At 44.8% G+C, this 14,592-nt stretch overlaps 1 protein-coding gene across 3 annotated transcripts in view; it reads right to left on the reverse strand.

Annotated features, from left to right (window-relative positions):
* Positions 1-14,592, reverse strand: part of LOC147745331 (uncharacterized) — a 63,955-nt gene that overhangs the window by 38,071 nt on the left and 11,292 nt on the right. For 2 of the 3 annotated variants that reach the window (XM_086952239.1, XM_086952240.1), the window contains exon 2: positions 8,932-8,985. The gene's annotated coding sequence lies outside the window, so the exon portion shown is untranslated. Of the gene's footprint in view, positions 1-8,441; positions 8,725-8,931; positions 8,986-14,592 lie in introns of all 3 variants that reach the window. The other variant, XM_086952241.1, reaches the window with a different exon arrangement.

The following is a 14,592-nucleotide window of genomic DNA, read 5'->3' on the forward strand; positions in this document are numbered from 1 at the left end:
CTTTCTTGTAGCCCCAAATAAAGCTACTACATATTCCATCGAGTTTTTTGAAAAAAACAATATTAAGACGCAAAGGGATTGATCTATATAGGTAAAGAACTTTAGGTAGAATTTTCATTTTTATTAAGTTGAGACGACCTACAAGACTTAATGTAATCTTGTGCCATTTTTTAAAAGATGCCACTGTTTCTTTAAGAAGCAAGTCATAATTGAGGGTTATAACGTCTTCTAACTTGGCCGAGATCTTAACACCAAGATAGGTAGCGTTCTTACATATACCCGATACTATTCCTGTTGGTTTATAGTTTGCGACAACCTGAGTTTTTTTAGCGTTTAGTTTATAGCCGGATACCTTACCGAATCTTTCTGCTTCTTTAGTTATAGCCGGAACAGCTTTAGACACATCAGTAGTAAATACAGCGATATCATCCGCATACGCGGTGATTTTTAAGCTGTTTCCCTTGTGATTGAAAGAAATAATATCGCTAGATATTAACAAAGCATTAAGAAAGGGTTCCAATGACAAAGCAAATAGCAGGGGCGACAAAGGGCACCCCTGCCTCGTTCCTCTTTCTATTGAAAAAGATGCAGAGCTTTTGCCCGCATAATTAATCGTGGCCATTGGGTGATCGTATAATGACTGGATCCAGCCAAGGTATCTACCCTTAATACCGTATACATCAAGCACAGCCCATAGATAGTCCCACCCCACTCGGTCAAACGCTTTTTCAGCATCAAGAAAAATCATACCGAGTGGGGTGTGGTTAGTGTTGGCTATATCAAAGGCCGTAATGGCCATATTGACATGGGCCGTGGTGTCTCTGCCCATAACAAACCCGTGCTGTTGCATGTTAACAAGTTCTGGCATAAGGGGAGCCAGACGGTTTGCTAGAATCTTAGCAAAAGCTTTCGCGTCTGCATTAATCAAAGATATCGGCCTGTATGACCCGCATTCCTCTACAGGTTTTTGTTTTTTCAAAAATAAAATGATCTTCGCTGTTCGCCATGAAGGAGGGGCAATTCCAGTTTCCCCCATTGAATCAACTAATAACTTAAATAAAGGAAAAAGTTCTTCAGAGCAAATCTTATAAAGTTCAATGGGAAGCAGATCTTCCCCAGCCGCTTTGCCCAGAGGTAGTGAAAAGAAAGCCGTTTTGATCTCGTCTAGTGTAATCTCAGAACTAAGCAGATTGACGGCTTCTTTTTCATAGTCTCCATTCAAATAGACTCTCAAATAAGACATTATATCTTCTCTAATTGGGCGATCTTCGGGGGTATATACATTGTGATAGTATTTGGCAAATTGTTCTAGAATCTCATCTGGTTGATGGTACATAATCGAGTCCATGCCCTTAATTGATTTGATGTTAGTTTTAGCTTTCTGGTCTGCTACCTTATATGCTAGGACTTTGCCAATTCTATCTCCACTTTCATATTGAGACAAGTGGAATTTATGCATTCTGGCGCTACTCTTCTCTCGCAGGAATTTTTTTGTCTCTGATTGTGAATCCACTAGTTCTAATCTGATCTGAAGGATGTTATTATTAGATGCCCCCTGCCGGAGGGCTAGAGCTAATCTTTTTTCCAATGACAATATATGTAGGTTAGTTTGTTTGAGAGTGTTGCATATTTCTGCATTTTTCCGAAATACATATTGCTGGGCAAAGCCCCTTACACTAGCCTTACACGCTTCCCATACTGATATGATTGCAGCCGAGTTCAAGTTTATTTCTATAAATTCTTTTATATGTGCTTTCAATTGTGATGTAAATAGAGGATCTGATATTAAATATCTTGGGAATGTAAAGCTGCGTGCATCTTTCCTAATGCTGCCAATCTTTATTGTCAAAAGTATAGGATTGTGATCTGAGGTTATTCTAGGGCATAGTTCAATAATACATCCTTCAATGATTCTATCAGTAGCCCAGGCTAAATCAATTCGAGAGCAAAGCTTATGAGGATGTGAATAATATGTAAACCCTGCTACATTGGGGTGAATAGTTCTCCATACATCCTTCAGATTATGTATGCGGCTTAGTTCCATTATGGTGGCCCTTACTTTACGCATCCGTGATGAAGAAGCTTGCCTAGTAGAGTCCTCAGCATAATTCATCACGCAGTTAAAATCCCCCATTATTAGCAGTTCGCCCTCCCATTCAAGAAGTTCTACATTTAATGAGTCAAACATGTTCGGGTCGTCTATATTAGGCCCATAAACAACACCAAATACATATTTACTGTTCTCATATTGAACTTGTGCTAACGCCCATCTGCCTTTTGGGTCAGCAGCAGTCTTTATAATATCTAGCATGAACTGCTTTTTTTTTTAATATGGCCACTCCCCTGATGGAGGCACCTAGTGTAGAACAAACAATAAGATCATAACTTAGTTGACTCAGTAATTTCCTGTCTTTAAATCCAATGTGTGTTTCAGAAATCATAGCCAGATGAGGTTTATACATGTATAGCTCTTCTTGAACTAGACTACGTTTTTGCTGACTATTAAGACCTGCTACGTTCCAGGCGAGACATCTAAGCATCGACATTGTATATTTTAAGTTGATTCAAACAATAATAGTATCTACTCAAAATAACATATTGCATATTCATTTGTATTTTATTTTGTTTAGGCTGTCCTTTATTACCTCTTGCAATAATTTTTCTTCCCTTACAAACCTCCCTGTCCCCCACGTGCCCTTCCCTACCCAACAGAACTCGTCCCACCCTCTTTCCCCTTTGCCCCCCCCTTTGACCAACCCAGTGGGTCAGTGCCACCCAACCCTCCCTTCCATTCTCCTGGATCCCTCCCCCTGTACCTACCCGAAAGCATCCCCCTATCTGCTGCTGCCGCTTATGGGGCAGCCAACCAGAGAGGATTCCCTAAGAGCCCCAACCCTCTGTGTTGTTCTCATACAGAAAGGCAAATGGCCCAAAACTATATAGCAAGATTCATAAGAGAAGGAGATTGCCCTAGTCAATTGTAAACACATGTAGCACTATTAGCAGATTAGCAACATAGCAAATTAGGTTAGTGTATCTTTTTTTTTTTCCTTCCCCCCTCTCTCCTTTTTTTTTCCCCATTATGTTCTTAATTAAGATTTTGATTTTGAGTCCATTTTCGAAAGAAAGAGTTGCGCCTCTTTAACATTGTGAAAAAAATAGTTATGGCCAGACATAGTAACTTTGAGACGGGCCGGTTCTTGTAAATAAACCGTTGCTCCATGAGACTTAATAGGGTCAATCAATTTACGTAGGCCCCACCTTTTGTCCATAGTTACTTTACTCAGATCTGATTTTACAAAAAAAGTTAGGTTATCAATTGTCACTGGAGTTCTTGGTCTAGCTTTCATTGAAACTGCTTGCCTAAGTAAATAATTGCCAAAATAAATTAGAAAGGGCCGTGGGTATTTGCTCTCCTGGGTTCTGGGGATAATAGGAAGTCTATGTACTCACTGAAGTTGAGAGTCCCAGTCCCAATCGGATAAATCCGGAAAAGCTTTTTGTAGTATTTGTACCATATAACCCCTGGCGTCCGCTCCCTCAGATCCTTCAGGTATCCCAAAGAGTCGTAGATTCTGTCGCCTCTGTCGATTTTCCAAATCTTCAACTTTGCTCTTCAGAGCATCTATTTCTTCATTATGTCGATCCGATGAAGCCGTAGTGGTGGCAAGCGTTTCCTCCACTTCAACAACTCTTTGTTGAATTTCTTGAATTTCTTTTGTTACGCCACTCAGTTTGTTAGTGACTTCATGAAGGGAGCTATGAATTTTAGTATTATCCTCTCGTAGTTGTCGAAAATTGTCTTGTACCTCTTGGCGATGATCCATCAGTGTCTTTAAGATTAAATCCAGAGATGAGGCATTGACATTACCATTACCAGCATTGGTCAAGGGAGAAGCCGTTGGGGGGGAGATAGCAGATATTAGAGCTGAATCACTATGGAGTGAAGTAATTGCAAGAGGTTTGTCTTTATGAATATTCCCGATATTCCCAATAGTATCGATTTCGCCATCGAAAATATTTCCATTAGGAGGTGTATTCATAGGATCTGGAGCAGAGAGATCAGTTGTAGGGGGTAGCAGCAAGGGAAGAGAGTCTGAGCCTGTAATAGATAGGGCAGTGCTCCCGAGGGGGTAGTCTGAGGGTTTTTTAATTTGTTCTTTTTAAGGCTTTCATCTGCAGCAAAGTTATCAGCTGGTAAAGTCAATGATAGTTTTCTTGTTTCTTTTTTGGAAACTTGAAACCATTTACCCAACGGGCTCTGATCTGTAAGTAATTTTCCTCCAGCAATGGTTGGTATTAATGTGTTTAATAAGGTTGCAGGGACTATATTTCTCCCCCCTTTCTTAGTTTTATTTTTTGCCTTTCCCCTTTTTTTACAAGTTGAGGATCTGTTAGTCTTTAATTGCACAGAGCTATTTACTATCTCCTCACATGTATCCTCTCCCCCCTCGGTATCACCTCTCTCAATTATCTCCTCATATTCTGGATCGTCAAAGTTTGCCTCCAAGGTTATCTCATTATCAGCACCTTCATTTCCATCGGCGCCATCCGCGCCATCAAAAAGACTGTCATTTTTCTCATGAGTTATGATCGTAATATGGGCCTCCGCCACATTGTTCTCGTTATGTTCAGCCTTGCCCAGCTTGTCTGGCTTGTAAATAGCACTCCTACCCGCTGAATCCGACATCGTTTTTCCTTCTTTTCCTTCTTTATCAATAGATTTATCAGATTTATTGGTGGATATTCCTATTGTTTCATTTTTATCTTTATCTTTGTCTTTGTCTTTGTCTTTGTTTTTAGTAGCTGTTGTGGTAGCTGTTGTGGTAGAGCTAGTTTTGTTGAATATATCTGGAGAAAGTTGGATAGCATGTTGTTTGTCAAGTTGCCTCTCTGTATGCCGGGGCATCCTCGCTACCACTGCTGGTGAAATTGGTTTCAAAATTGGGGAAGTCTCTTCGCCCGCTCCATTTTTCATGGGAGTGCCTTTAGTTAATTTACTCTTGATGTTTTTGGGTGCCATTAGTGCAAATATGCCTGCTTTATTCCTTTAGCGTAGTAAGGCAAATTATGTAATTGTTTCTTTCCCCGGAGATTGCCGCACTGTTTTAATGTTAGAGCTCCAGAAAACCAATAGCTTAGTGTGCCTTCTCCACCAGACAACCCGGATATCTAAAAAGCCAAAACAGCCAAAATAGGCAAAATTAGACAGACCTTGATTTTCAGGGCTGGTTCCACTTTCCAGTACCATTTCTTTGACCCTACTGACAACTCAGGATAGCTCAGGATAATTCAGTCAAGCACCTCAGGTAAAGCAAACAGAGTCCCTCAAAGAAGCCAACAATCAAAAGCGTGCTTTACCTGGTGGAGTCGATTGGTTATGGCAGCCTCTCTGACCTCTCTGACCCCTCTGGTTCTATGGTTGGCCTCTCTTAGCACAGTCTGCCGGCATCAAGTCTATGGGAGAATGTCAGTCTCCGCTTCTGATGCTGTGGAACGCCCTTGCCTGCTATGCAAGTGTTTCAAACGTTCTCGTTTCTCGCACCGTTTCTGATGCTGTAGAGCGTCCTTGCCTGCCTGCACAAGTGTCCCAAGCGTTCTCGTTTCGCGCTAGTTGGCTCCTCCTTTCAGCAATCTGCAATCTGCAGTCTCCCCCGGCAGCTCGCTCGCAGCCCTCCGAATCACCACCGAGCCCGAGACTGAGCCCGAATCAAGCCGAATCCAGCCAAACAGAGCAGCAAAGCCTCGCGTTCAGACACCGAACTCCCCAGTTGCAGCTCACGGCAAGGCACGGCAGGTGGAGGGTAATCAGGCTCTCCTGATAATTGTACCGGTAACACCGCAGCTCAAGCCCCCTGCAGCAGCCCACGGCAACTCTCGGCAATCCTCGGCAGGGTACAGAGGTTCAGAGGGCGGAGGGCAAACAAACTTCCTGCTAGTTGCGCCGGTAACTTTTGTCGTAGCGTAGCGTGCAGCACTTTTCGGGAGTTTAGAGCCTCCAGAAATCAGGTCAGAGCACTATAAAAGTACATTTCGTAAATTCGGTGCTTTCATTCCTTCACTCTTTCATTGAATCTTTCATTGAATCATTGCGGGCTCGAAGGGTCGAGGGCTCACAGCGGGAACATCCTCACCGTGGCGTCGTCACACCGCCATCTTGCTTCTGTCCCCTAGTTTTTTGCAGTCCAAAGCTTCATCGGACTTGCAAATTTCTACCGAAGATTTATCCAAGATTTTTCTGAGAAGCTGATTCCCTTAACACGCTTATTAAGGAAAAAGGTGCCCTTTGAATGGTCGAAAGATGTACAAAGAGCCTTTAAATCTTTGAAAGAAGATTTTACAACTGCACCCATCCTTCTCCATGCCGATCCTCAAGAAACATTCCTTGTTAAGACCGATGCATCAGATTTGGCAATTGGTGGGGTGTTGTCTCAACGACACAAGGTGACTGGACAGCTGCATCCAGTGGCTTATCGGTCCAGAAAACTAACAACCGCCAAAATAAATTACACCATAACGGAGAAAGAATTACTAACGATCAAAGATGCCTTTAAGGAGTGGAGGCATTATTTAATGGGAGCGCAGCATATGGTGACAGTGTACACTGATCACCGAAATCTGAAATCCTTAAGATCAGCAATAACCTTAACTCCCCAACAACTTCATTGGTCACTATATTTAGCAGATTTCGATTTCGTCATCACTTTTAGACCAGGAACGGAGAATGGAAAAGCGGATGCTCTGCCTAGAATCGATACTGGAACGTCGCAAAAGACATTGGAAATTCAAAACCTCATTCCAGAGACAAGGTTTGTCGGAACAACTTACATAAGGTCCTTGGAAGTAGATTTTCAAGGCATCATAACCTCAGCAGAAATAGAAGGGTGGGCTGATCAAGACTCAAAAAGAGAAATTCGAGATAATCTATCATTTCATGATGAGCTCTATAACTCCCAAATTCTGAGATGCAAAAGAAGGCACTACAAGAGTGTCATGATAGTAAACTGGCTAGACACAAAGGAATGCAGAAGACGGAAGAGTTGGTGAGAAAGAGGTTTCAGTGGCCACAGACATTGTGAGATCTGTGCTCGGAGAAAAGCCGACAGACACTTCCTAGCGGGTTTGTTACAACCGTTGTCCAATCCTCCCTACCCTTGGTAAACCATAACCCTAGATTTGATAGTTGATCTACCCTCTAGTCAGGGGTTTGACACAATTTTAGTTTGTGTGGACACCATCACTAAAATGGCCCATTTTGTACCTTTAAAAGGAATCCCAAAAGCCCAGAGATTAGCACAGGTATTTGGAGAACAGATAGTTTGAGTTCATGGGTTACCAAAAGTATTGGCTTCTGATAGGGGTCTCAGTTTCTTTCCCACTTCTGGAAAACTTTCACCAAGGAATTAGACATCGAAACCAGATATTCCACGAGCTATCCTCCAGAAACTGATGGCCAGACAGAAAGGGTTAACCAAGAGCTAGAACAGTATTTGAGGATATTTTTGCTAGAACAAGGAGATTGGCCAGAGTACCATTGGGCCGCAGAGTTTGCGCGTATAACAACGCTAAAAATGTATCCGCCGGGTATTTTCCTTTTTACAGGAACTATGGCAGACATCCGAATGCAAATTTGAATTTTCAGGAACTAACAGTACCCGTAGTAACAGATACATTAAAGAAAATGGCATCAATTCATCAATCAGCCACAGACAATCTAAGGAAGGCTAAAGCACAATACAAGCATTATGCTGACAAAAAAATAAGGAAGGAACCAGACCTAGAAATTGGAGATAGAGTCTGGTTAAGTTCAAAGAACCTCAGATTGAAGGGGAACAGAAAATGTAAGCCTCGATTCATTGGCCCTTTCGAAAATGAGAAGAAAATAAATCCAGTGACCTACAAACTGAGGTTCCAAAAAACCTAAAAATTCATCCAGGGTTCCACATCTCACTATTTAAAAAGGTATCTGAGGGTTTGAGAGTTAAATTGCCTCTGAAACCAATTCTAACAGATGCAGGTCCAGAGTAAAACGTATTTTAGACTTAAAGGTGACAAAAGGTCAGATTCATTATTTAGTTGATTGGAAAGGTTACGGACCTGAAGAAAGATCTTTGGAACTGAGTTCCAATGTTCATGCACCTCGAGTGGTGAAAGACTTTCATAAAAAATGCCCGGAAGAGTCCTCCTAGCGAGGGGGTTCTGTCAGAACCCAAGCTGATTCTGAAGAGTCACTAAGTTTAAGTTTGAATATAATTCAGTATAAAAGCAATATACCCCTCAGAAAGGGGCAAATGAAAATCAGCTGGTCCAAGGCTTGGAACTCGCGGAATTCCAAGATGGCCACCAGATTGACTCCCTTTTAGTTAGCGCTCTAGTTACTCAGAGCGCGAGACAAGGGAACTGGTAAATGTGCACAAAATACCTGACTCCTCGCACTTTACCTGAGGAGATTCAATGAGTGACAGCGTTTTTTCCTGAAGCGTCGCAGTAGTTAGTCAGGGTAGAGGCGGCGATAGTTTTTTCTGCATTTAGTGCTCGTCGCGTACCTTCCATGTTCCCACCAGGTAGCGACCGGCTTTTCGTGAGTTTCTTTTCTTCCGTCTAAAAATTGGAGGCGGAGTAATTCTCTTCACGTGACTGAGGATTACAGAGCAGCGTGTTCACAGTCAGTTGCGGCAGAGTCAGCACAAGAAGTAAATACCAGATTCCCCTCGTATTTTTTTCCTGTGTGTACAATAAGATAATTTAACTATTAGGAACGCTTTAACAACTGCTTAGCTTGTCTAAAAGGTTACTAATGATAATAAGAACTGAGAGAAAGAAACAGCGGTGAACAATCATGTTTCTACCAAGTTTTCCTCTGAGAAACAGTACTCTCCTCAACTGAATTTACAGCAGCACAAGAAGAACAAGAAGGAGAACCATTTTTACCTGAATATCATGCGAGGCTGCAGTACCACCAGAACTCTATGGTCACGCAAGAACCTGAAAAGCAAAGAATTAAATAAATAAGTAAAGGTCATTAATAGCATGCATACAATAGAGGAATGCAACAAAAAAGTTAAAAGAGCTAATACGATTCAACCAAATATTGTGGTTATTCTTGCATATTATAAATTGTAATCATCTAGAAAGAAGAGGGGCGTACAGCTGAAGTAGTAAAGGTAAAATTGACTAAGAACATATGAAAGAGAGTGGAAGAGTAAGTTAGCAAATGTATAAACAACTGATTCATGTGTTTTGCAGATAAGGAGACGTTAGAAATGGGATTTCTGGTTGGTTAAGGTTTGAGCTAAAGCCAGGCAGAAACCGCCACTCTAGTTAGGGCAAGGGAGTTACACGCCAAGATAACCCCTGCTCACCCCCTTGGCAACGTGACACGAGCAGTAAGATTTATCCCGGAGGCAATGTGTAAAGCGTTTGCGCAACACACACACAGCAGCAACACACTAGGCATACCACAAAAAGGAACTCAACACAAGGTTATATATGAAAGAAATAGCCTTTGTATTACCATAAACCCATTAGATCATAATCACACAGATACACTTTGCCAACTGAATGAATGAATTGGATCTTGTAACGCGCAAACTTAGCCCAACTGGCACTGGGCAGTATTTACAGGGGATTATTTACACAGAACAGGGCCACGTGGGCCACTGTCAGAATCAGCACTTAGTAGAAATAGCACTTAGAACAACTGTAGCACAACCAGTAACCACTGGTAAAAGGTAGGTACACACTACGCAATACTAATCACCATAGGCATAGATCACGCAGGGACACATAAACTCACTAGTATAACGTATGCTAGGCAAAACAACCTCCTACGCATAAAAACACAGTTAGAGGCATCACAGGCATAAAGGCATTTCACATTATGCATAAATCACCTTAGGCAATTATCACAAACACAGTAGGCAATCACCTTGCGCAAGAATCACATTAGGCATAAACACAGTGCGCCCCAGGCGGGGGCACAACACAGGCAAAAATTGTCCCCAGGACCACTGGCCTCTCAAAGGGCACCAATGCCCTATGTCCAAAAGTCAGGGCTGACTGCGCACGCAGCCAAAAGCAATAACTCAATAAGACCAGGCCTAACGTGGCAGCTGCCCACTATTTGCTGGGCAGCTGTGAACTCACAAAATGAGGCACTGTCACTCCCTGTGCCAACTCTGTCCCCCACTGGGACACTAATAAAATAATATGTGCCCCAAACGGTGCAGCTGCCTGCGCTCTCGCAGGGCAGCTGGAAAACTGCGCCAATGAAGTCTGGCACTCCGGTACCTCCTGGCGCCCAGCAGCAGCAGGCCCCCCTCAAGATAGGATTTAAAGAGAGAACCTTTTACATGGGGTCACAGCCCCTTTTTATACATACATTTCCTTTGTCTGGAGGGTGCAGGGTAGGGGGAAAACCAGACGCAGCTGGTTCTGGAGCACTTTGTTGTGCTAAGCCCCTCTCCCCATTCACAGGACAGGCTAGGGACATCAGTCGCACTACAGGGGGCGAAGCCAGCATTGTGTAGGGAAGGCACAGCACTATTCAGGCCCCAGGTATACTCCTCCCTCCCATCAACATGCAGATCTCTCCATTCACCACCGAGGCAGACCCATCCTGACTCCTGGAGCCAAGCACACCAGCCAGCTTCAGCAAATCACGAGCCAGAGAGTCAATTCACATTTACTACACAGACATGCCAACTTATAGAAGTGGCACTTCCACACCAGACTCATTAAATCTGCGCACACCGTCGCGCAGCATTTATTCTCATGAGTTCGCACATACCAAACTCGTCCCTGCACTCCCCACACATCAGGAACTACCATGGACACACATATTCCCCATGCATTCCTATGGGAGGGCAGGCCAATCTCACCACACGCACTCAGATTGCGCGCACACTTCACACTGGGACACAGTGTCAAAGTGCGCAGAAGCTAAAAACAACTAACACCAGGTCACATATAAAAGCAAAAAGTTTAGGGGTGAACCTGCCAAAAGGGCCAGGTCCAACAGGAGAACTCGTGAAGAAGCCAAGCAGACTAGCAGCAGACGTAGAAGAGGCGACAGGAAAGTTCAGCTGTCTCTTCTTACAATCCCATTCCCCTTTCCCCTTTGGATCAGAACAGTTCCTAGTTAATATCAGGAGACGTCTGTTTTGGAGTGGGCATTGGGAAATTAGCTGCGTTCTTCTTCTACGCCGACCAGTGGCTTCCTTGACAAAGATGCACGTAAACCACATGGAACCATAATCCCAATAGTCACTTGTCATTAAGAAGGCACATAACACATCAGACCCCACTGCACTAGGTGCTTTTTATGACATTATATAAAACATTTTGTTATTTTTAATGTGAGATCACATAAACCAATATGTCATTTACAATATTACTTTGCTTAAACCACTTAGTCATTGTCAGTATAGCTCTTAGTTGACCTTTACCCCAATAAAAGTACATTTTACCAAAACAAAATGCAATGCTCATTTGAAAACCTTTGATAAAGCAAACCTACCTTATATGCTGAATAGCATATAGCCCCAACAAAAGTGAGCTTGGAAATGAGTGAAACTGTGAGGGAGTTGATGATTTTGGGGTCCCCCCTAACCTAGGGCGAGAACCAAGCAGATGACTTGAACACAAAGAACACCTCATGTTAAACTATTCGGGGGTGGTCCCATCCTCCTAGGACCACTCCAAGCAAAGTTATGGGCAAAAATACAATCCAAACCAAATTGCCGCAAAGCATTATGGGGCAAGATTCCAGAGTGCAGTGAATATCATAGTATTGGCTCTCCCGCTGAGCCGGGAAGAGCCGCTGTCCTTCAGGAATGGTATCTTCTGGGTCTAGTGGGTCTGATGGAGGTGCCCATCCCTTCGGGCACCTCAACAGTGGTCCTTGGTGGAGGGCAGCACGGGGAGCACACCCACGGCTGTCCTCGCTGGCTCCCTGCCCTAGCAGCACCCACATGTGATGCTGCAGGAACCGGCAACAGGTATCGACGGCTGCCCTCGGAGGTCGCCTCCCGCTCCCCCCGGACACAGGCAAGGAGAGCGGACCACGCTGGGGAGTCAGCTGCTTTCCCCTGTCCTCTTGTTTCAACCTCAGGTAGGACACAGGGGTCCGGGATGGGTCCCGGCCCCCTTTACTATAAGTCTGCATCGGGGGATGGGGTCCCCAGGCGAGATGGAGGCACGGGGGGACACACCAAGACCCCTCCCCCAACATAACATGTTAGCCCAGCAGTTGTCCCCGGGGCCCTGGACCACCCTGGAGAATCCAATCGAACCGCAGTGGAGCTCACGCACTCCAGGTGTGGAAAGGTCTAAGGTCGCCAAACTTTAAAAAGGGCATAATTTGGGCCCCACTGGGCCGATTTGGACGATCTTGGGCTCGTTTTACCCCTGGTGAAGAGCTCTACTCACCAGGGGAATTGTCATCAACCTTCTTTACCTCTAACTTGATAACAGTCCTCGAAAAGCTGGTCCTCCTGACTCCCTGCACCAGTTCTCCTTTGTCGTTTTGTTGGGGGGCACAGAACTGGTCCTCAGAGGGTAGTAAGGGGGCCAATGCACACAAGCCCTTGGGGATTCATCACAAGCAGGATACCACAGCAGGGCAAAAACAGTCAGTCCTTTTCCTTCACCACAGACAGAAGCAGCAACTACAGGCCAACCCACCCCTCACTCAGAAAAAGTAGCACTCCTCACACAGTCCTTCGCTCTTCTTCTTGGTAGGGTCCTCCTGATCCTTGAAATAATCCCAAGTCTTGGGGTTTTTGGTCTAATACTTATATCCCAAAATGTCTTTATTCTCTGTGTGGCTAGGGTCTCTAAACCCAGTCCAAACCAGTTCTGCATTCACGGGTGCAGCATGACCTCAGGGGGCAGAGACAGCATTGTGCAAAAGGAGACACAGCCTATTCAGATGTAAGTAACTCTCCTCCAAGACGTATTGACGTAACGGCTAGGGCGGTCGACCTCGAATCTGGGGAACTGCATTTGAGTCTCAGCAATCAAGGGTCAAGTTTGTGCTATATAAAACTATGTAAAAAAAATAAAAATTCATGGGTTTGTTAAAGCGCGACTACTCACCCGTAAGGGTCTCAATGCGCTGGTGGGTGGTGGGAGGGGGCGCAGGGTCTTGTCCATCGAGGAGGCGGTCTAACAAAGAGCCTTGTTTTGTAGTCCCTCGTGTAGTTGGGTAGTGGTCTCGTCTGTCTGAGGTGGAGCAGGCGGGCGTTCCAGGCTCTGGCCGCGAGGAAGGAAAAGGAGCAGCCTCCCGATCTGGACATCCTGGTGCGAGGGACCACGGCGTGGAAGAGCTGGGCTGATCGTAGGGCCTTTGGGTGCGTGAAATGTGAGTCGGTTGTTCAGGTTGCTGGTCCTGGGTTGTGGAGGGCTTTGTGTGCGTGAGTGAGGATCTTGAAGGGGATTCTTGCCTCGATGGGGAGCCAGTGGATAGTGCGCAGGTGCAGGGTGATGTGGCAGTGTCGTGGCAGGTTGAAGATTAATCTAGCGGCAGCTTCTGGATGTTTTGAAGCTTGCGGTGAAGTTTTTGTTGATTCCGGCGTAGAGTGTGTTGCCGCAGTAAAGTCCGCTGGTGACGGTCTTTCTGTGTTCGAGGGGGATCCATTTGAAGGTCTTGCGTAGGAGGTGGAGGTTATGGAAGCAGGAGGATGAGACATAGTTGATCTGGTGGTCCATTTTTAGTTCAGAACCCAGGATGATTCTGAGATTGCATGCGTGGTCCCTGAGGGTGGGAGGGCTTCTGAGGGCGGGAGCCACCAGGTGTCGTTCCAGGCGTCAGGGTGTGGCCCATGAGGAGTACTTCTGTGTTGTACCTATTGATTTTTAGACAGCTGCTCCTCATCAATTTGGCGACTGCTTCCATGCCTTCTTGAAAGTTGTGTTTGGCTGCGTTGGGTTCGTTGGATAGGGAGAGGATGAGCTGTGCGTTGTCTGCGTTTAAACAATGTTGAGTCTGTGGGTTCTGACGATGGGGCGAGCGGAGCCATGTAAATGTTGAACAACGTGGGCTGAGGGAGGATCCTTGGTGTTCGGTATAGGGTCCGAGAGAAAGGGAGGGAGTCTGACCCACTGTGTTCTGCCTGAGAGGAACACCACTCTAAATGCAGACCAGGTCTATTCAGCGCTGTGCAAAGTCACCAGGGCAAGGCAGGGCACACCTCAACCCCTCTCAGCATCTGTCTAGAGTGAATGCACATCTCAGCTCCTGTCACGCACACACCAGACGCTGAATCCACAAATAGCCAGAGGCACACAGAATAGTGAAGTAAAAAAATGCTCACTTTTTAAAAGTGGCATTTTCAAACACAGGATTTTAAAAACACCTTTACCTGAGGGTGTGTACATAAATTCTGAGTTCAGAGTCCAAACATGATTTTCCTATTGTGGCCCTAGGGAAATTAACACATGTAAACATGGTACTGTGCAACCCCATCAAAAGCCTATGAGACAGATAGCCTTTCAACAGTGAAAAATGAAATACAGAGTATTTCACTATCAAGACATGTCACACACACTAGTACCTGTCCTACCTTTCACATACACTGCACCCTAACCGTG

The sequence above is a fragment of the Lissotriton vulgaris genome, chromosome 1_1 (genome assembly GCF_964263255.1).
Source record: "Lissotriton vulgaris chromosome 1_1, aLisVul1.2, whole genome shotgun sequence".
NCBI classification, from domain to species: Eukaryota; Metazoa; Chordata; class Amphibia; order Caudata; family Salamandridae; genus Lissotriton; species Lissotriton vulgaris.